Source organism: Hemiscyllium ocellatum, chromosome 16 (genome assembly GCF_020745735.1).
Source record: "Hemiscyllium ocellatum isolate sHemOce1 chromosome 16, sHemOce1.pat.X.cur, whole genome shotgun sequence".
Taxonomy (NCBI): Eukaryota; Metazoa; Chordata; class Chondrichthyes; order Orectolobiformes; family Hemiscylliidae; genus Hemiscyllium; species Hemiscyllium ocellatum.
In genome coordinates, this window is record NC_083416.1 from 47,197,438 (window position 1) to 47,220,079 (window position 22,642).

The 22,642-nt window shown below is 42.1% G+C and overlaps 1 long non-coding RNA gene across 2 annotated transcripts; it reads left to right on the forward strand.

The window, feature by feature from the left end:
- The first annotated feature begins 11 nt into the window (after positions 1-11).
- Positions 12-21,036, forward strand: LOC132823409 (uncharacterized). Of its 2 annotated transcripts, none has more exons than XR_009645544.1 (3): positions 12-539; positions 8,130-8,256; positions 19,609-21,036. It is a non-coding gene; the product is annotated as an uncharacterized LOC132823409 (long non-coding RNA). The 2 variants fall into 2 exon arrangements; XR_009645545.1 differs by having other exon boundaries at positions 8,143-8,256.
- Positions 21,037-22,642: the final 1,606 nt, after the last annotated feature.

Consider the following 22,642-nt stretch of genomic DNA (forward strand, 5'->3'; position numbering starts at 1 on the left):
GCGCTATCTCCTTGGTGACTTCTGTGTCGGATGGCGCTGCAAACCGATTCGAAAGGTCAATGATATATTTGTGACAAATCGAAAATCTGGTTGAAAACAGTTAGCTGCCTCTGTCTGTACTCAAATCCTCCTATCACACTCGGACTTCTGCCTGGAGGGAATGGTCCAACGATTCCCCAGTTATTTTTCCAATTGTTAACAATGTCAGAGGCACTGACCAGCCAGCAGCAATCACTTGGAATTGTTGACCAAGCAAGCAGTTGGCCGGAGACTGAAACATTAAAAGATGACTGCACATGAAATATCGAGAAGAATCTAATTTAATCGGAAATTGCACGTTTCGTTTTGTTCGTATACTTTGCGATGTTCTTGGACAGTATGGTGTACCTTAAATGTAAATGTAATTCCCTCCCGAAAAAAAGGCGTGGGGATTGCGATCAACTTGAACCCGTTCACCGAAAAGCAGTGACCGCATCAACTTCGTACTGTGTACTACTTTGAATTATTTCAGCCAGCGCTAAGCAACCACTATTGATTATGTAAGTCTGAAAATGGTGTCATATTATGAGTGGGTAGTTCTATTCAAAGTTAGCCTACAGCACACAAAGGGGAATATTTTGGCAAATATGTTAATGTGTTTGCAGATGACACCAGAATTGGTGGTGTAGTTGACAGTGAAGAAGACTATTCAAAGTACCAGGAGGTCTTGATCTGATGGGCCTAAGCGTGACAGACAAATGTGAGGTTTTGCATCTTGCTAAGGCAAACCATGGCAAGACTTATATAGTTAATGGCAGAACTCTGAGAAGTGCTGCTGAACAAAGAGACTTAGGGGTGCAGGTGTATAGTTTCTTGAAAGTGGAGTCACAGGTAGACAAGTAAAAAATGAGGTCTGCAGATGCTGGAGATCACAGCTGCAAATGTGTTGCTGGTCAAAGCACAGCAGGCCAGGCAGCATGTCAGGAATAGAGAATTCGACGTTACTATTCCTGAGATGCTGCCTGGCCTGCTGTGCTTTGACCAGCAACACATTCACAGGTAGACAAGACAGTGAAGAAGGTGTTTGGCAGGCTTGCCTTCATTAGTCAATGCAATGACTGTAGGAGTTGGGACATCATGGTGCGGCTGTACAAGACATAGGTGAAGCCACTTTTAGAATACTGTGTTTAATTTTGTCCCTTCATGGGAAAGATACTAAACTTGAAAGGGTTCAGAAAAGATTTATTAGCATGTTGCCAGGATTGGAGTGTTTGAGCTATAGGGAGAGGCTGAATAGGCTGTGGCTTTCTTCACTGGAGCACCAGAGGCTGAGGGGTGACCTTTTAGAGGTTTATAAAATCATGAGGGGTGTGAATGGGATGAATAGCTAAGGTCTTTTTCCCAGGTTAGGGGAGTCTAAAGCTGAGAAGGGAAAGATTTGAAAGGCATCTGAGAGGCAACTTTTTTATGCAGAGGGTCATATGTTTATAGAACAAGTTGCCAGAGGAGGTGTTGGAGGTAGGTACAAAGTTTTAAATTACAACATTTAAAAGGCATCTGGATATGTACATGAATGGAAAAGATTTAGAGGGATATGGGCCAAATACTGGCAAATGGAATCAATCAGTTTAGGACATCTGGTTGACATGGATTGAAGGGTCTGGTTTCTATGCTGTATAACTCTGACACAAAGTGAATTTTAGATTAGATTAGACTTACAGTGTGGAAACAGGCCCTTCGGCCCAACAAGTCCACACCGACCCGCCGAAGCGCAACCCACCCATACCCATACATTTACCCCTTACCTAACACTACGGACAATTTAGCTTCGCCAATTCACCTGACCCGCACATCTTTGGACTGTGGGAGGAAACCGGAGCACCCGGAGGAAACCCACGCAGACACAGGGAGAACGTGCAAACTCCACACAGTCAGTCGCCTGAGTCGGGAATTGAACCCGGGTCTACAGGCGCTGTGAGGCAGCAGTGCTAACCACTGTGCCACCGTGCCGCCCACATCTAACAACTGAAGAATGGCATAACATGAAAAATGGGCCTCCAAGGTTTTAGTTGATGCTATGGAGATCTTAGTGCAGGAGGTGTAAAGTAAGAAACGTGTTCTGTACCTGGAGGTAGCCAAGAGATCATCTACCACAAAAGGTAGTGGACGTGGGTAATTGTGGAGGACAATGCCAATAATCAACCCCTGAGGACCAGAATGTAGGGCCATTAAAAAATAAGTGATTTTGTATGAGTAGTAAGGTCAGTGAATGTATCTTCAAATGTGATATCATACCAACAGGTAATACACAAGTAAAATGCCCTTTGCAATGGGGAATGATGAGGGGTGTTTTGCCAGTGTCATTGGGAGGGCTAAATGTTCCCTCACTAACATTGATCCACTTGGCCCACCTCATTTCAAAGTTAAACTAAGGTGGCAGGGTGATTGAATCAAGAAAGAATAGTTGAGGAGAATATGAGGGCTTGCAAAATACTTAGAAAATGCCTTACGATAGCATAGAAAATCATAAGTAGGTGAACTGAGAGAAGTAAGGGAGAAAAAAAGGAAGTCTAAAACAGAATAAATGTGCATACACATAAGTGCATGGAGCATAGTAAGTAAAGTTGATAAGTTACAAATGAAGATTACAATTTAGAATTATAATTTGGCAGTGACAGAGACCTGGCTCAAGGAAGGGCAAGACTGTATTAAATATTCCTGAATGTAAGTTCTTCAGGAGAGATAGAAATGAGGTAAACAAGGAGGTATTGTAGTATTGTTTAAGGAGGTGTTTCAGTCATAGAGGTGTACAGCACAGAAACAGACTCTTCAGTCCAACTCGTCCATGCTGACCAGATGTCTTAACCTCACCTAGTCCCATTTGCCAGCACTTGGCCCATATTCCTCTAAACTCATCCTGTTCATATACCCATCCAGATGCCTTTTAAATGTTGGAATGTTAGCAGCCTCTACTACATCCTTTAGCAGCTCATTCCATACATGCACCACCCTCTGTGTGAAAAGGTTGCCCCTTAGATCCTCTTAAATGTTTCCCCTCTCACTCTAAACCTATATCCTCTAGTTCTTGACTCCCCACCCCAGGGAAAAGACCTTGCCTTGTTAGTCTATCCATGCCCCTTATGATATTATAAACCCCCATAAGGTCACCCCTCAGCCTCCGACACTCCAGGGAAAACAGCCAGCATATTCAGTCTCTCCCAGTAGCTCAAATCCTCCAACCTTGGCAATGTCTTTGTAAATCTTTTCTGAACAATTTCAAGTTTCAAAACACCCTTTTGTAAGGAAGGAGTTGCAGAACTCTGGGAAGTGCTGCTGAACAAAGAGAGGGGTGCAGGTGTATAGTTTCTTGAATTCCATGTATTCCAAACATGGCATAAACCAACATCCTGTACAGCCGCACCATGACTTCCCAACTCCTATTTTCAGTGGTCTGACCAATAAAGGAAAGCATACCAATCGCTTTCTACACTACCCTATGTAGCTGCAGCTCTACTTTCAAGGAACTATGAACCTGCACTTCAAGGTCTCTGTTCAGCAACACTCCCTAGGACCTTACCATTAAATATATAAATCCTGCTCTGGTTTGGTGTTCCAAAATGCAGCACCTCGTATTTATCTGAATTAAACTCCATCTGCCACTCCTCAGCCCATTGGCCCTTCTGATCAAGATCCTGTTGTACTCTGAGGTTATCTTCTTCACTGCCCATTGCACCTCCAATTCTAGTGTCATCCGCAAAATTACTAACTGTACCTCCTGTGTTCACATCCAAATCATTTATTTAAATGATGAAAAGCAGAGGACCCAGCACCAATCCTTGTGGCACTCCACTGGTCACAGGCCTCCAGTCTGAAAAGCAACCCTCCACCACCACCCTCTGTCTTCAACCTTCAAGTCAGTTCTGCATCCAAATTGCTAGTTCTCCCTATATTCCATAAGATCTAATCTTGCTAACCAGTCTCCCAGAGGAACCTGTCGAACGCCTTACTGAAGTCCATATAGATGATGTCCACCACTCTGCCCTCATCAATCTGCTTTGTTTCTTCTTCAAAAAACTCAATTAAGTTTGTGAGACATGATTTCCCACGCACAAAGCCATGTTGACTATCCCTAATCAGTCCTTTCCAAATACATGTACACCCTGTCCCTCAGGATTCCCTCCAACAACTTACCCACCACTGATGTCAGGCTCGCTGGTCTATAGCTCCCTGGCTTGTCCTCACCACCCTTCTTCAACAGTGACACCATGTTTGCCAACCTCCAGTCTTTCGGCATCTCACCTGTGACTATCAATGATACAAATACCTCAGCAAGAAGCCCAACAATCACTTCTCATGTACACCTGATCAGGTTCTGGGGATTTATCCACCTTTACCTGTTTCAAGACATCCAGCACTTCCTCCTCTGTAATCTGGACATTTTGCAAGATGTCACCATCTATTTCCCTACAGTCTATATCTTCCATATCCTTTTCCACAGTAAATACTGATGCAAAATATTCATTTAGTATCTCCCCCATTTTCTGTGGCTCCACACAAAGGCCGCCTTGCTCATCTTTGAGGGGCCCTATTCTCTCTCCTGTTACCCTTTTGTCCTTAATGTATTTGTAAAAACCCTTTGGATTCTCCTTAAATCTATTTTCCAAAGCTATTTCATGTCCCCTTTTTGCCCTCCTGATTTCCCTCTTAAGTATACTCCTACTTCCTTTATACTCTTCTAAGGATTCACTCAATCTATCCTGTCCATACCTTACATATGCTTCCTTCTTTTTCTTAACCAAACCCTCAATTTCTTTAGTCATCCAGTATTCCCTATACCTACCAGCCTTCCCTTTCACCCTGACAGGAATATACTTTCTCTGGATTCTCGTTATCTCATTTTTAGAAAGCTTCCCGTTTTACAGCCGTCCCTTTACCTGCGAAAATCTGCCCCTAGTCAGCTTTCGAAAGTTCTTGCCTAATCCCGTCAAAATTAGCCTTTCTCCAACTTAAAACTTCAACTTTTAGATCTGGTCTGTCCTTTTCCATCACTATTTTAAATCTAATAGAATTATGGTTGCTGGCCCCCACTGACATCTCAGTCATCTGCCCTGCCTTATTTCCCAAGTGTAGGTCAAGTTTTGCACGTTCTGTAGTAGGTACACCCACATACTGAATCAGAAAAATTTCTTCTACACACTTAACAAATTTCTCTCCATCTAAACCTTTAACACTATGGCAGTTCCAGTCTATGTTTGGAAAATTAAAATCACAGATAGCTGAGACCTCCTGACAAGTTTGTTTCTCAATTTCCCTCTGACTATTAGGGGGTCTATGATACAACCAGACAATTCTGGTTATCTCAACTTTGAAGGCTTCCCATTTTCCAGCTGTCCCTTTACCTGCGAACATCTGCCCCAAGTCGGTTTTTGAAAGTTCTTGCCTAATATCATTAAAATTGGCCTTCTTCCAATTTCGAACTTCAACTATTAGATCCAGTCTATCTTTTTCCATCACTATTTTAAAACTATTAGAATTATAGTCGCTTCTCTAGTATGTACATCCACATACTGAATCAGAAAATTTTCATGTACACACTGAACAGAATGGAAATCCCGGTTTATTTTGAAATGTTAAAATCCCCTATCATCACCTATTATTCTTACAGATAACTGAAATCTTCTTACAAATTATTTCTTATTTCCCACTGAGTACTGGTGCTGTCCATAATACAATCCCAATAAGGTGATCATCCCTTTCCTATTTCTCAATTCCACCCAAATAACTTCCCTGGCTGTATTCCCAGGAATATCCTCCTGACATACAGCCATAATGCTATCCCTTATCAAAAATGCTACTCCCCTTCCTCTCTTGCCCCCTCCCCCCCCGCACCACCACCACCACCACTACCACCACTAAAGACACACACCACACACACACTTTTTATATTTCCTATAGCATTTGTATCCTGGGTCATTAAGCTGCCAGTCCTGTATATCCCTGAGCCACGTCTCTAATTGCCATGATAGCCCAGTCCCATGTTCCTAACCATGTCCTGAGTTCATCTGCCTTCCCTTTTAGGCCTCTTACGGTGAAATAAATGCAGTTGAATTTATCAGTCCTACATTGTTCTCTGCTTTCTTCCCACCTGCCCTGACTGTTTGACTCGCTCCTTTTCCCAACTGTACCAATCTTAGATTGATCTTTTTCTTCACTATTTCCCTTACTAGTTTAAATCCTCCTGAGCAGCTCTAGCAAATCTCCCTGTCAGTATATTAGATCCCTTCCAATTCAAGTGCAATGTAGCCTTCTTGTACAGGTCACTTTTACCCCAGAAAAGATTCTAATAATTTAAAAATGTGAACCCTTCTCCCCTGCATCAACTCCTCAGCCATGCATTCAACTGCTCTATCGTCCTGTTCCTCTATTCTATATTCTCCCTTCAGAATCCTTTTCCCTTCCTATCTCATTAATTGCAATGTGTATAACGACCTCCTGCTGCTCCTTCTCCCCTTTGACAACAGTCTGCATCCTCTTCGAGATATCCTTGATCCTGGCACCAGGGAGGCAACACAGCATTCTGAATTTTCGCTCTTGGCTGCAAGAACGTCTCTCTGTGCCTCTGATTAGCGGATACCCTATCACAATTGATCGCTTGGAACCCAATGTACCCTTTTACATTAGAGCTATTCTTGGTACCAGAAACTTGGCTGTTCGTGCTACGTTCCATCGCCCCCTACATTTTCCAAAAACAGAATACTTGTTTGAGATGCGGATAGCCACAGGAGACTGCTGCACTACCTGTCTACCCCTCCTACCTCTTCTGGAGTTAACCCATCTACTTGATTGTATCTGCTGCTTTTCTCCCTTCCTATGACTGCCATCCATCACCCCCTAGCTCTTATAAATTCCTTATTGCCTCTAACTGCCACTCCAGCTGATCCACATGATCTTATAGGATTTGCAACCAAAGACGCTTCCTGCAGACATAATCATTAGTAACATGGAAACTCTCCCTAAACTCCCACACCCGACAGCACGTCACTCTACTAAAGGCTACCTTTGCTCCTGCACAATCCACAGACTCAGAAAACAGCACCCTCTTATTGCTCTAAAAAAACTCTGCTCCAGGCTAATTTAATACTTATAGCTTATATTTTTAAAATTTAATCAAGACACAGATCTCAATAAAACATATAATCAAATAAGAACCAACTCTACTCACTATTGTAGATTTACAGCAAGGCTCCACTTAAAAACTATGCACATAGAGTCATAGAGATGTACAGCACAGAAACAGACCCTTCTGTCCAACATATCCATGCTGATCAGATATCCAAACCCAGTCTAGTACCACTTGTCAGCACCTGGCCTATATCCCTCCAAACCCTTCCTATTCATATAACCATCCAGAAGACTTTTAAATATTGCAATTGTACCAGCATCCACCACTTCCTCTGGCAGCTCATTCCATACACGTACCACCCTCTGCGTGAAAAGGTTGCCTCTTACATCTCTTTTATATCTTTCCCCTCTCACCCTAAACCTATGCCCTCTAGATCTGGATTCCCCCACTCTTGGGAAAAGACTTTGTCTATTTATCTTATCTATGCCCCTCATGATTATGTAAACCTCTATAAGGTCACTCAGCCTCCGACGCTCCAGGGAGAACAGCCCTAGCCTATTCATTCTCTCCCTCTAGCTCAAATCCTCCAACCCTGGCAACATCCTTGTAAATCTTTTCTGAAATCTTTCAAGTTTCACAACACCTTTCCGAATGAAGGAGAGCAGAAGTGCAAGCAATATTCCAAAAGTGACCTGACCAATGTCCTGTACAGCCGCAACATGACCTCCCAACCCCTGTACTCGGTACTCTGACCAATAAAGGAAAGCATACCAAATGCCTTCTTCACTATCCTATCTACTTGCAACTCCACTTTCAAGGAGCTGTGAACCTGCACTCCAAGGTCTCTTTGTTCAGCAACAATCCCTAGGGTCTTACCATTAAGTGTATAAGTCCTGCTAAGATTTGCTTTCCCAAAATGCAGCACCTCACATTTATCTGAATTAAACTACATCTGCCACTTCTTAGCCCATTGGCCCATCTGATCAAGATCCCGTTGTAATCTGATTGTCTGTTCCTGCACTATGAGCTTTCCCATACAGGTTCTGGATTAGAGTGGTGCTGGAAAAGCACAGCAGTTCAGGCAGCATCCGAGGAGCAGGAAAATCAACGTTTCGGGCAACAGCTCCTAGCTTTCCCATACAGATTCCTTCAAGGTCAGTTGTGAATTTTGCTGTTTGTTCATTTTTCCTAGATGCACTCCAATGTCCAGAAGTACATGAACTCAAACATCAAAGGCAGTAACTGTGCAGATTTATTGCACAGTCAGACAGTAGTATAGGTTTCTTTCTCTGACCACGCGGTCACTACCTTTGTCTGCCTTCCTCCTTTTAAAAGTGCCGTTGTTTTGATCTCTTGCCCCTCAAAGTTCCAAAACAATGCAACAGTATATAAAACAGTAACAGCTGCTCCTGAAATTCAAGGAAATCACCTCCAACACCTAAAATACCTCAAAAAAGGAGCCACTCTTACAGCCACAATTCTTTCCCCATCCTCCATCAGTCCTAGAGAAGGAAGATGTCTCAGAGGATCCAAGGGCAGACTCAATTTGGCTAAAGTCACATAATTTAAAAAGTTGCAGTAACATTGCTCAATGCAGTCTGTCCAAGATTGGAAAGGATGTTGAGGACAAATCTGAAGGGAAATTACAGAGAAATGCCAACATGATAGAGTGGCTATAATGGAGGACTTCAATTTCCAAAATATTGATTGAGATGCTAGTAGTGTAAGCGGTATGTATTCTTAGTTTGTGTTTGAGAGAGTTTCCTCCAGCAGTATATTTACAGACCAGAAAGGGAGGGTGCATTGTTGGACCTGATCCTTGGAAATGAGGTGAGCCAAGTAGATCAAGTGTCAGTGGGATTACATTTAGGAGAATGTGATCGCTGAGCCCTAAGGGTCCGGAGGATGCTGGAGAATGACTTGTAACAACTCAGAGTAAGAAAATACAGTTGGTGAAGTGTTGACTTTAATGGGACAAGAACAGAGTTGAGCAAGATTGATTGGAATAAGTGGTTAATGGGCAAAAACAGTAACTGAACAGTCACTGGGCAAATAGTAACAGCCACCTTCAAAGAGCAGATTTTTCAGGTGCAGTTGAGTTATGTTTCCTCTAAAAGAAAATGCAATACAAACAAATCTAGGGTTTTCTGGATGACAAACAAGATAGAAATTAAACTGTGCTATGGCAGATATGGGGCAGAAAGTACAATTAAGAAGCAACAGGAATATTGAAGGATTAGGGCGGGGTGAATAAGCAAATAAGAAAAGCAAAGAGGAACTACGCAAAAAAACTAGCAGCCTATATGAAATCCCAAAGTCTTCTATAGGCACATGAACAGTAAGCGAATGGTTAAAGAAGGAATAGGGCTGATCAGGGACCATAAAATGGATTTACACATTGAGGCATGGGGTATGGCTGAGGTGTTAAGTAAATATTTTGCATCTGTCTTTACAAGAGGAGAATGATGCCCAGGATATGGTGACAGAAGTGGAAACTCAAACTGAAGAATTGCAAACACAATGGCTTCATCCAAGAAAAGTTGTAAGGGTAGTCCCAGCAATTATATACTAGTTAGCTTAACTTTGGTGGTGTTGAAACAGGCCCTTTGGCCCAACAAGTCCGCACCAACCCTCCGAAGAGTAACCCACCCAGACCCATTCCCCTACATTTATCTCTGACTAACCTAAACATCTCTGAACATTATGGACAATTTAGCACAGCCAATCCACCTAACCTGCACATCTTTGAACTGTGGGAGGAAACCGGACCACCTAGAGGAAACCCATGCAGACACAGGGAGAATGTGCAAACTACACACGAGGCTGGACTCAGACCCAGGTTCTTGGTGCTGTGAGGCAGCAATGCTAACCACTGAACCACCATGCCGCCACTGTGCCACACCTAGAAACTATTGTTCAGTATAGAATTAGTATTTGTTTAGGAAAAGGTGAGTTGATTAAGAAGAGTTAGAATGGATTTCTAAATTTGAAATTGTGTCTAACTAACTTGCAGCAGCTTTATAGAAGAGGTAACAGAGTATTAGTGAGGGTAATGGTATTACATGTATACATAGTGTCCTAGAAGAAAGTTGATGCAATGTTACACAACAAGCTTGTGAGGAAAGTTACGGGATCATGATTTAAAAAAAAGATATTAACAATGTGGGTACAAAATTGACTAGGAAACCGAGTAATGGTTACTGGATATATTTATGGCCTGAAGGAAGGTTTGCAGTAGAAGTTGGTTTGGGACCCTTACTTTTATTTATTATATCAATAATCTTGATCTTAGTGTGTAGGGACATTTTCAAAGTCTACAGATTACACTAAACTTAGAAGAATTGTAAATTGTGAGGAGGAACTCCAAAAGGACATCAATACAGTGGCTCAGTGGCTAGCACTGCTGCCTGACAGCATCAGGGATCATGGTTGATTCCAGCCTTGAGCGACTGACTGTGTGGAGTTTGTACATTCTACCCATGTCTGTGTAGGGTTCCTCTGGGTCCTCCAATTTCCTCCCACAGTCCAAAGATTCATAGGCTAGATGGGTTGGCCCTAGTGTACAGGGATTGCAGGCGAGCTGGATTAACCATAGGAAATACAAGGTTACAGGGATAGGATGGGTCTGGGTGGGATGCTCTTTGAAAAATCAAAGTGGACTCAATGGGCCAAATGGCTTGCTTCCACATGATAGAAATTCTATAATTCTAAGTTGGTGGAGGTGGCGGATAAGTTGCAGATGAGGTTCAGTGCAGAGAAGTTTGAAGTGATGCACTTTAATTGGAAGAACATTGAAAAACGTTATAAAATAGGGAGTAGAATTCTAAACGGGGTGCAGGAGCAGTGGAACCTGGGTATATATGTGCACAGATCATTGAAAGTGTCAGGACAGGTGCACAGAGCAGTTAATAAAGTATACAGTGTTCTCCATTTTATTAATAAGGACATAGAGGTCATGAGCAAAGAGGTGATATTGAACTTGTACAAGATATATGTTAAATCTCAGTTGGAGTACTATGTACAGTAATGGGTATGAAAGATGTGAATATACTGGAGAGAGTGGAGAAGTGTTTTACAAGAATGGTTCCAGGAATGAGAAACTTCAGTTGAGAAGAGATTGAAGAAGTGGGACTATTTTCTTTGGATTTTTCTTTGATTTAATAGAGATTTACGAAATCATGAGAGGGCTCGACAGAGTACATAGGGAAATAGTAGATAGTGTTCCTGCAGAGAAATAAAAATTAAAGTGTATAGATTTAAGATGCAAACAAAGCATGGGTGATGTGAGAAATAATATTTTTGCACATTGAGTAATCAGAATATGGAAAGCACTGCCTGGATATGTGGTGGAGGCGGGTTCAATTGAGGCATTCAACAGGGCATTGGATGATTATTTTTATAGAAATGGTGTACACAAATATAGGGAAAAACAAGAGATTGGCACTTAGCAATAAACTTGGTGCACGCACAATAGGGTAACGGCCTCCTTCTGCACAGGAGCAATTCTTTGATTCTATGAACAGCATCACCAGCCTCTACCACATCCTCATCACACATCTACCAACAATCTCTTTCAATCAGAGCTTATTCTTGACAGTTACATTCTCCGTAGCATCCACATGTACCTAGTATTGTTGTGAACGTCAGAACCATACCTCATTTGCACACATGACTGAAGGGTGCAATAACAGGCATTGCACCCTTCAGACTGAAGAAGAGTCATACTGGACTTGAAATGCTAACTGCATTAACTCCACTGATACTGCCTGATCTGCTGAATTATTTTTTTCTGCTTATTGTTGGCTATTGTGCTTTCCTTGGTACTAATCGCACTTCTTAAAAAATATTCTTTACAATTGTTAAATAGCTATAATACTTTTTGTTTCATTATTTGAAAAATAGATAATTCTGAGCATGAGGAGCAGTCCATGCATACACCATATGAGAAGTTAAATGCATTTCCAGCATTAATTTCTAAAATACAGGGTCAATTGATGACCAATAAATCATTGTACACTAATTTCTTTTGGGAAAGGAAATCTGCCATCCTTATCTTGTCAGATACACATGTGACATCAGACCCACAGTAATGTATTTGACTCTTAACTTAGGGCAGTTTAAGTGGTCAAGAAATGCTGGTCTAGCCAGCAACGTCCACATCCTGTGAATGAATGTAAAAAAAGAAATAGCTCCCTTAATTGAATTATGCCTTTTTAACTAGAGATGCCTGATATATTTGGCACATTTGGCCTGTCATATCCTCATCAGCTCCCTGCAAATGCAGCCTTGCTAGTCCTATTCTTCTGCACTTCCCTGTAGTCCTACATTCATTTTTATCTAATTCCCTTTTGAAAGCCACAATTGAATTTACCTTCCCACATACTGAGGCAATGCATTCCAGTCCTAGCAATTCAGTAAATCGATCAGCTAACCAAAGCTCTTTATCACTGAAACTATTCTCTAAAATCATCTCTCCACATTGTCTAATTCTCTTAGGCCCTTCCTAAAGTGTAGCTCCCGGAGATACAATACTCCAGCTGCGATTTAACCATCTAATTTATAATGGTTCACTCTAACTTCCTTGCTTTTGTACTCTATGCTTCTATTTAAAAAGTCTAGAATTGTCTATGATTTAAATACTTTCTGAATTTGCTCTGCCACCTTCAGCAATGTATGTGTTTGTTTCTCTGTTCCTGTATCACCATTAAAATTAGCTCCTTCATTTTGTTTCAATTTTCTAGTTCATCCTATCTAACTGTATCAGTTCATATTTAGCTACTTTAAATTTCATCTGTCATTTGTCTGCCCATTCCAGCAGTCTGCTTGGCCTAAAGACTTTTCACTGCCCTCATCACAGTTCATAATACTTCCAAGTTTTGTGTCATTTGCAAATTTTGAAATTGAGCCTTGCACATTCAAGTCTCAGTCATTAGTATCAATCAAGAAACACAATAGCCGTGATATCAACCCTTGGAGAACACCACTATAAACCTTCCTTGAAGCTGAAAAACCATAATTCACCACTGCTCTTGATTTCCTCATGATACCACAGTCACTTTTATTCCATGCGCTTTAACTCTGTAAGTAAGCTTGTTTATGGCTCCATATAAAATGCTTTTTGAAAATGTATCAACTGTATTACCTTGATCAACACCTCTATTATCTCATCCACTTGGTTGAAAGTGATTTGCCTTTACCAAATCTAAGTTGACTTTCTTCAATTAATCCAATTTTCTGCTAGATTTTAATCTTGAAAAGCTTTTCCTCCAGCATGGTTGAGATGTTTATATTTACACTCTTTTTCATAGAAGTGTGTGACATTTGATTTAATTTATTTATTGTCAAATGTATCTTGTTACAAAATACAGTGAAAAGTGTTGCATAGTGTCAGCACTGTTGAGCACCATCTTAAAACACAGAAAAGTAAACTAAATCATAGAATATAAAAGCAGAAAATTGAAGAAATAAAGAAAGCATCCACCTTTACAGCCCTTCTTATTAAATGCTTGGTGGCCAGGCATAGTCTCCTTTGCCACACCGCCACTGGATTAAAGTCGCCACTGTTCAGTCCCATCCCACCTCCACCAACACCCTCGCCACTATGAGTCCTCACTGGACCTTACCAGTGAAGATATATCAATGCTGCCGGGTACTGAACTGGCCCAAATTCGACTCCTCCAAAGTCACGAATCTGCTTCGGACCCACCTCGGTGATGCAGCAGTTGCTGATGCCACTGGGTCTCATACTGGGCTCAAACCCATTGCCACCTCCAGATTCCAGTGAATCTGCATTGGAAGCAGATGCTGCTGGAAACCCAAAATTGCTTCCAAACTCAAGACATCTGTAAGTCTCCAGTCTTCTGACACCAGTCTTTCACTAAGAAACATGGAAAAATTTGAATGGTGCCATAATTTTCACCATCTAGGAGGAACTGTTGGGCGAAGTTCACAGTATAGAATCAGATAAGTTAATTGTTGTTTTAAGTCTGACCAAGAGAAAGGCTGCAGTAGTGAGTATTGTGGATTCTTTCTTAATTATATGTTTTTGGAGATACGTCTCTTGATTAAACTTAAAATATAAGCCATAGCTATTAATTTAACCTGGGGCAGTGTTTGTAGAGAAATAAGATGGTGTTATTTTCTGGGTCTGTGGATTGTGAAGGAGCAAAAATGGCCTTTGCAGTGATATGTACTTCTTGTCAGATGTGGGAGTTTAAAGACAGTTTAAGGGTTACTGCGGATTGTATCTGCCATAAATGCTGTTGGCTGTGAATTTTATCAGATTGAGTGGATTAGTTGGAGAGACAGAAGCGATGAGGAATTTGCAACTGCAACAGTATGTAATGGATGGCAGTTATAAGAAAGGGGGACAGTCTCAGATACAGTCGCATAGATGGGTTAACTCCAGAAAGGGTGAGAGAGGTTGGCACTGAGGGCAGGAGTCTTTTGTGGATATACCCATTTTGAACAGGTATGCTGTTTTGGACAATGTAGGGGGTGATGGATTCTCAGGGGAACATAGCATGAACAGCCAAGTTTTTGGTATTGAGACTGGCTCTGATGCAATGAGGGGTACGTCGGCTTTCAAGAGATCAATTGTGTTAGGGGATTCTGTAGTCAGAGGTACAGACAGACATTTCTGTGGCCAGCAGAGAAAAAGCAGACTGATGTGTTCTTTCCCTGGTGCAAGGATGTCTCAGAGAGGGTGCAGAATGTTCTCACAGGGGAGAGGGGCCAGCAGGAGATCATTGTCCACAATGGAACCAACGACATTGGAAAGGAAAAGGTTGAGACTCTGAAGGGAGATTACAGAGAGTTAGGCAGAAATTTGAAAAGGAGGTCCTCCAGGGTAGTAATATCTGGATTACTCCCAGTGCTACAAGCTAGTGAGGGCAGAGATAGGAGGATAGAGCAGATTAATGCATGGCTGAGGAGCTGGTGTATGGGAGAAGGATTCACATTTTTGGATCATTGGAAGCTGTTTTGGGGTAGAAGTGACCTGTACAAGAAGGACGGATTGCACCTGAATTGGAAGGGACTAATATACCGGCAGGAAAATTTAAAACAGGGAGGATTTAAAATAGCAAGGTTCGGGGGGGGGGGGCGGGGCAGTGGGATGGGACCCAGGGAGAGAGTGAGGAAAGAGATCGATCTGAGACGGCTCCAGCTGAGAACAGAAGTGAGTCAGTCAGGGCAGGCAGGGACAAGGTAGGACTAATAAATTAAACTGCATTTATTTCAAAGCAAGGGGCCTAACAGGGAAGGCAGATGAACTCAGGGCATGGTTAGGAACATGGGACTGGGATATCATAGCAATTACGGAAACATGGCTCAGGGATAGGCAGGAGTGGCAGCAGAATATTCCAGGATACAAATGCTACAGGAAGGATAGAAAGGGAGGTAAGAGAGGAGGGGGAGTGGCATTTTTGATAAGGGATAGCATTACAGCTGTGCTGAGGGAGGATATTCCCGGAAATACATCCAGGGAAGTTATTTAGGTGGAACGGAGAAATAAGAAAGGGATGATCACCTTATTGGGATTGTATTAAAGACCTCCCAATAGTCAGAGGGAAATTGAGAAACAAATTTGTAAACCATGCAGACACGGGGAGAATGTGCGAACTCCACACAGACAGTTGCCTGAGGTGGGAATTAAACCTAGGTCTCTGGCGCTGTGAGGCAGCAGTGCTAACCACTGTGCCGCCCATTGTTTGTTGAGTCTTTCATCTGTTCGATGATAGTTTCACTTCTTTCATGTGTAAATCACAAAACCTTTTTTAAAAGTTACATTCTCAGGTTAACTGTCACAATTGGTGTTAGCCAGACAATATGTTGAAGGTGTTAGCCCCCTGTATTCTCTGTCTGTGCCATCATGTTTTAATGATTCTAATCTAAAAAGTGAGATAACAGAGTCTTACGTGAATTCATGCATTTTTTGAGCAAAGCATAATGTAACTCTGCAAGTACAAATTCACCCCACAAATGTACATGTGTATCTGTCCGTCTGTCTGGGATGGGGGTTGTGAGTATGAGAGAAAGTGTATATGAGTGTAGAGTGTCTTTAAGTCTGTGAGCGTGTGTGTGTGTCTGTGTGTATAGGAGTGCCTGTGCTTGTGTGTGTATAATGTAATGGTGGTCACCTGTAGTGTGACATGAACCCAAGGTCCCGGTTGAGGCATCCCTATGGGTACGGATATCATTCTCCTTTCAATATGTTTTTGGTATCCCCACATCCATTTTAAATTGCTCCGTTAGAGCTTTAATATATTCCTATTGCTTATTTCCCTTCTTTAAGCTTATTACTTTTCATTTGTCCAAAATTAAATCTCATTTTCCATTCATCAGATTGGCTGACAAAACTATACAGATCCCTAAGCACAGTGTTTGTTACTGCCTATTCTGTACTTCCTTTCTGTTCCAGCTTCTTTGTTTTTCCAGCTGCGCAAAAAATAAACTTTAAATAATTGTTTTTAAAATAGGTTATGGTCTGGGCAGTTCACTCCAAAAACGAACTGTCCAGCTCCAAATAGCAGTCCTAATGTAAAAGCAACTTAGAGAAGGGATTTCCCAAAAATTTTAAATTTTGAACATAAATTTGAGGGGGGCTTTTTGTATTTCATTTTTATTAACAATTGAAAACAACTGACTAAAGTGTTTGACAAACAGTCAACATGTGGCAGTGGAAGTTTGGTGAACAGCTTTTATGCATTCTCTATCATTCCCAATTTTGTATCTTTAGAAGAAGAATGTCAGAACTTACCTGTATTTGCAATTTGTTATCAACAGAAGAGTATGAAAATTACATTAATATGTTCTCGTTTTCCTCATCTCTTTAACTTCATTTAATTCTCTTTTTTCATATTTCTTATTTTTTCCATGCTTGGAACGACGAACAAAAACGTATCTGAGAAAATAAATACTGTCGATAATGTATATTGTTTAATTTTAAAAGTCAGAATATATGTTACAACCATGACAACTGGTTTAAAGTATTGACATGGTGGATCAAATGGCTAGGCACAGATAGATAATGAATCTAAAGCTGTAGTGTAAAAGACCATGGGACACAATGCTGATTCATTAAATAATTTCACGGTCTCAAATGAGGACATCCCACACATGTGACACTTTCTCAAATAATTAAAAATCATTCAGTTATATAATTAGGAATTCACCACTGAATATGCCGAGGACTGCTCTCACATTTCCTTTCTCTAAAGACACCATTTCCTTCGTGGAGATGTTGCAGTATTGGTCCTTTTACACCTACAAGTACAGGATTAAAAATGGGCACCTTTCTAATCTGTCCAGCCAAATGCTGAAACAGGTAGTGCATTTACCGAAATGAGGAAATGAAGAACATCGATCTTCATTAGGAATGAAATAATTGCCTAATGAATGCTGCATCCATGACTACAAGTTTAAAGAAACCTGTTTTTAAAATTTTGGCTAACTGGAGTCATAAAGTTGTACAGCATAGAGACAGACCCTTCGGTCCAACTTTTGCATGCCAACCAGATATCCTAAACTAATCTAGTCCCATTTGCCAGCATTTTGACCATACGGCTCTAAACCCTTCCTATTCATATACCCATCCGGATGCCTTTTAAATATCATTATTGTAATAGCCTCCACCACTTCCTTTGGCAGCCCGTTCCATACATGCTCCACCCTCTGCATGAAAAAGTTGCACCTTAGGTTCCTTTTAAATCTTCCTCTTCTCACCTTAAACCATGCTCTCTCGCTTTGGACTCACCAAACGCAGGGAAAAGACCTTGTCTTTTCACCCTATCCATTACCCTTAAGACTTTATAAACCTGTATAAGATCATCCCTCAGACCCTGACGCTCCAGGGAGACGAGCTGCAGCCTATTCCAATAGCATAAACCATCCAACCATGGCAACATCCTTGTAAATCTTTTCTGAACCCTTTCAGGTTTCACAACATTCTTCTATAACAGGGAGACCAAAACTGAATTCCAACATGTGGTACAGCTACAACATGACCTCCCAACACGTATACTCAATGCACTGACCAATAAAGGCAAGCATACTAAACAGTGGCTTAGTGGTTAGCACAGCACCGGGGTCCCAGGTTCAATTCCAGCATTGGGCGACTGTCTGCGTGGAGTTTGCATATTCTCCCTGTGTCTGCATGGGTTTGCTCTGGTCCCGCCCCACAGTCCAAAGATGAGCAGGTCAGGTGAATTGGCCATACTAAAAAATTCTCCATAGTGTTAGGTGCATTAGTCAGAGGGAAATGGGTTTGGGTGGGTTACTCTTTGGAGGGTCGGTGTGGACTTGTTGGGCTGAAGGGCCTGTTTCTCTCCTGTAGCATATCTAATATCCTATCCACCTGTAACTCTACTTTCAGGGAACTATGAACTTTCACTTCAAGGTCTCTTTGTTCAGCAACACTCTCCAGGACCTTTTCATTATGTGTATAAGTCCTGCTTTGATTTTCCTTTCCAAATGCAGCATCTCACATTTATCTAAATTAAACTCCATTTGCCACTCCTCGCCCCATTGACCCATCTGATCAAGCTATCATTGTACTCTGAGGTAACCTTCTTCGCTGTCTACTCCACCTCCAATTTAATTGTCATCTGCAAACTTACTAAGCAGGCCTCCAGTCTGAAATGCAACACTCCTCCATCACCTTCTGTCTTCTATCTTTGAGCCGGTTCTGTATCCAAATGGCTAATTCTCACCATATCCCATGTGATCTAATTTTGCTAGAGGAAAATTCTATTTTACAACTTATTATAGAACAGACTAAACCCCTTCAAAATATATTAAGAAGCCAAGATCCCAACAACTTCTTATGTTTAAGGCAAGTGTAAGGCATTTTGTTCTGGAAGTAATTTGATGGCCAAACTATTAGGCTTGAAGCAAACATACTTTATTCTTACACTATAGTTATTCTTACACTATAGTTGTGGCTGTGTACATACCGCTATAAACAAAGGTTGAAGAAGCTCTGGATGTGCTGTACTCCACCGCTAATGTGGGCAGCATGGTGGCTCAGCGGTTAGCACTGCTGCCTCACAGCACCAGGGTCCAGGTTCAATTCCAGCCTCGGGTGACTGTCTGTGTGGAGTTTGCACGTTCTCCCCGTGTGTGTGTGGGTATCCTCCAGGTGCTCGAGTTTCCTCCCACAGTCCAAAGATGTGCGGGTCAGGTAAATTGGCCATGCTAAAATTGCCTATAGTGTTAGGTGGATTGGTTAGAGTGAAATGGGTCTGGGTGGGTTACTCTTCAGAGGATCGGTGTGGTCTAGTTGGGCTGAAGGGCCTGTTTCCACACTGTAGGGAATCTAATCTAAAAAACCACCCTGGAGATGGAACACCTCGGGACCCTGTTTATTGTAATTGGCAACTTCAATTAAGCCAACCTAAGGAAGGTGTTGTCTGAATACCACCACAGCATTACCTATACAAATATTCTGACCACTGCTATACCACTGTGAAAGTTGCCTACCGCTCCAACACTCTTCCTCATTTCAGGAACTCCGACCACAATGCCGTGTTTCTTCTCCCAGCCTACAGGCAAAAGCTCAAACAGGCGATCCCCCTCGAGGATACAGGTCCAGTGCTGGTCGGAGGAGGCAGAGGATCAACTCCGGTGCTGTCTGGAATTGGTTGATTGGGCCACTTTCAAACAGTCCACAGGTACCATGTATGGGTACGCCACCACCATCACAGACTTTATCAGCAAGTGTGTACAGGACTGCATACCGAGGAAGTCAATCCTGGTGTTCCCCAATAGGGATGAATCACAATATACAGAACCTGCTAAAAACCAAGTGAGAGGCCTTCAGTTCAGGAGACCCACTCAAATATAAGGAATCCAAGTATGACCTTCGCAGAGCTATTAAGACAGCCAAGGACCAATATCGATCCAAAACTAGAGACCCAGACAGACTCCCAGCGCCTATGGCAATGACTGAATGACATCACAGGTTCTAAAAAGAGACAGTGCAAGATAGCAGACGATGACATTTCTCTCCCAGATCATCTCAACGCCTTCTATGCTTGCTTTGAGCAAAATTTCAGTGGAGAGGTAACACCTATTCTGACAAGTCCTGATGAACTCATCCCAACAGTCAGTGCATCAGATGTCAGATCAATTTTCTTTCGTGTGGATCCAAGGAAAGTGATGGGACCAGACGGAGTATGAGACCGTGCACTCAGAGCATGAGCAGATCAACTGGCAAAGATCTTCTTGGACATATTCAACCTCTCCCTGCAGCAGGCCACTGTCCCTGCCAATATCATCCCTGTGTCTAAGATGGCTTATGTAACATGTCTCAATGACTGGCACCTAGTGGCCCTAACCTCTGTGGTCGTGAAGTGCTTTGAAAGGCTGGTCATTGGCATTAATCAACTCTAGCCTCCCCACTACTCTTGACCCACTCCAATTTGCCTATCGGACTAACAGATCCACATCAGATGCCATATCATTTGCCTTCACTCGTCCCTCTAACATCTTGATGCCAAGAATAGCTACGTAAGAATCCTACTCATTGAGTACAGTTCAGCATTCAACACTATTATCCCCATGAAACAATTACTAAACTTGGGATCGCAGACCAAGCCCCATTGTCTGCAATTGGATCCTCAGTTTTCTGACCCATAGGTCACAATCAGTGAAGATTGGGGAAAATATTTCATCATCACTAACACTCAACAGTGGAGCCCCCCAGATCCCTCTACTGTACTCATTGCATACCTGTGACTGTGTCGCCAAATACCAGACAAATGCCATTTACAAGTTCGCTGATGACACTGCCATAGTTGGTCAAGTCTCAGATGATGATGAAACAGACGACAGATGGGAAGTGGAAAACCTGGAAAAATGATGCACTGAGAACAACCTAGCTCTCAATGCCAGCAAAACCAAGGAACTCATTATTGACTTTCAGCAGAATGTTACTCAGCATCCCCCCCCCCCCCCCCCCCCCCCCCCCAACCACCACACACACACACACATACATTAACAGCACAGAGGTGGAATGCGTGGAGAGTGTCAAGCTCCTGGAAGTGGTCATCTACAACATGTTTTCTTGGACTCTTCATGTGGATGCACTGGTTACAAAGGCCCAACAACGTCTCTTATTCCTCAGACAGCTGAGAACATTTGGCATGACAAATGTTTGCCAACTTTTATAGGTGCACAATCAAGAGCATTCTGTCTGGGTGTATCATGACCCGGTATGGCAACTGTCCCATTCAAGATCGGCGACAATTACAGAGAGTGGTGAACTTGGCCCAGAAAATCACAAAGAGCAACCTACCATCTATGGACTCCATCTACCAGCCCGCTGTCAAGGAAAGGCCACCAGCTTTCTCAAAGATCCATCCCATCCTGGCAATGCTTTTCTACAACGTCTACCATCGGGGAGAAAGTACAGAAGCCTGAACACATGCACCAGCTGATTTTGAAACAGTTTCTACCCTACTGCTTTTAGAATATTGAATGGACTCACAAACTCTTAGCATTTGCCTGTACCTGTGTTTTTGTTTTTGCCACTGTTTATCTATTGTTTACTTATCTATGCAGGGCGGCAAGGTGGCACAGTAGTTAACACTGCTGCCTCACAGCACCAGAATCCCAGGTTTGATTCCAGCCTCGGGCGTCTGCCTGTGTGGAGTTTGCACATTCTCCCCGTGTCTGCATGGGTTTTCTTTGGATGCTGCAGTTCCCTCCCACACTCCAAAGATGTGCAGGTTAGGTGAATTGGCCATGCGAAATTGCCCATGGTGTTAGGTGCATTAGTCAAATGGAAATGGGTCTGGATGGGTTACTCTTCGAAGGGTCGATGTGGACTGGTTGGGCCAAAGGGCCTGTTTCCACACTGTAGGGAATCTATTCTAATCTGCCTGTATTGCTCACAAGACAAAACTTTTCACTGTGTCTCGGTATATATGACAATAAATTCAATTCAAATACAAACAAAAGAAAGAAGAATTGGAATAACAACTCTATTGGAAAACCTGACAGAATAATAGATTATTTAACTTCTAACCAGCAACTGTTCTAATATAGTAACATTTATAAACACACCCTTGACAAAGGCAAACTCAGTAAAATAGATTGTTTTACATGCAATTCCCCAGTCCAAGAGGAAAGAATATCAAGAGAGAATGAGAACTCAAGCATTTTGCTATAGCAGGGAGACATGTTTAGCAGCTTCCAGGCCCCAACAGCTACTGAAAGTTAAACTAAAATCCTAGATCTGTGGGAGTGTGAGCCCACCCCTTTAAGCTGCTTCTATTGTTCCACCTTAAAAAAAAACCAAAGCCTCATAAGCTTTTTACTTTTTTAGCTTGGAACACACTACTCACCACATTTTCCTCAACCTCTCTTCATTAAAAATCAGGACAAAATAAACCTCTTAAAGCCATAGTGTTGTCACAGACTAAAGCTTGTCATTAATTTTGAAAATGACATTGTGTTCAGCTTGATGCCTCTGGTTTATCTATCCTTTTCTTCAAGTTAAGATGGTTCAATGTGCAATGTATATCATTTTGTACGCAA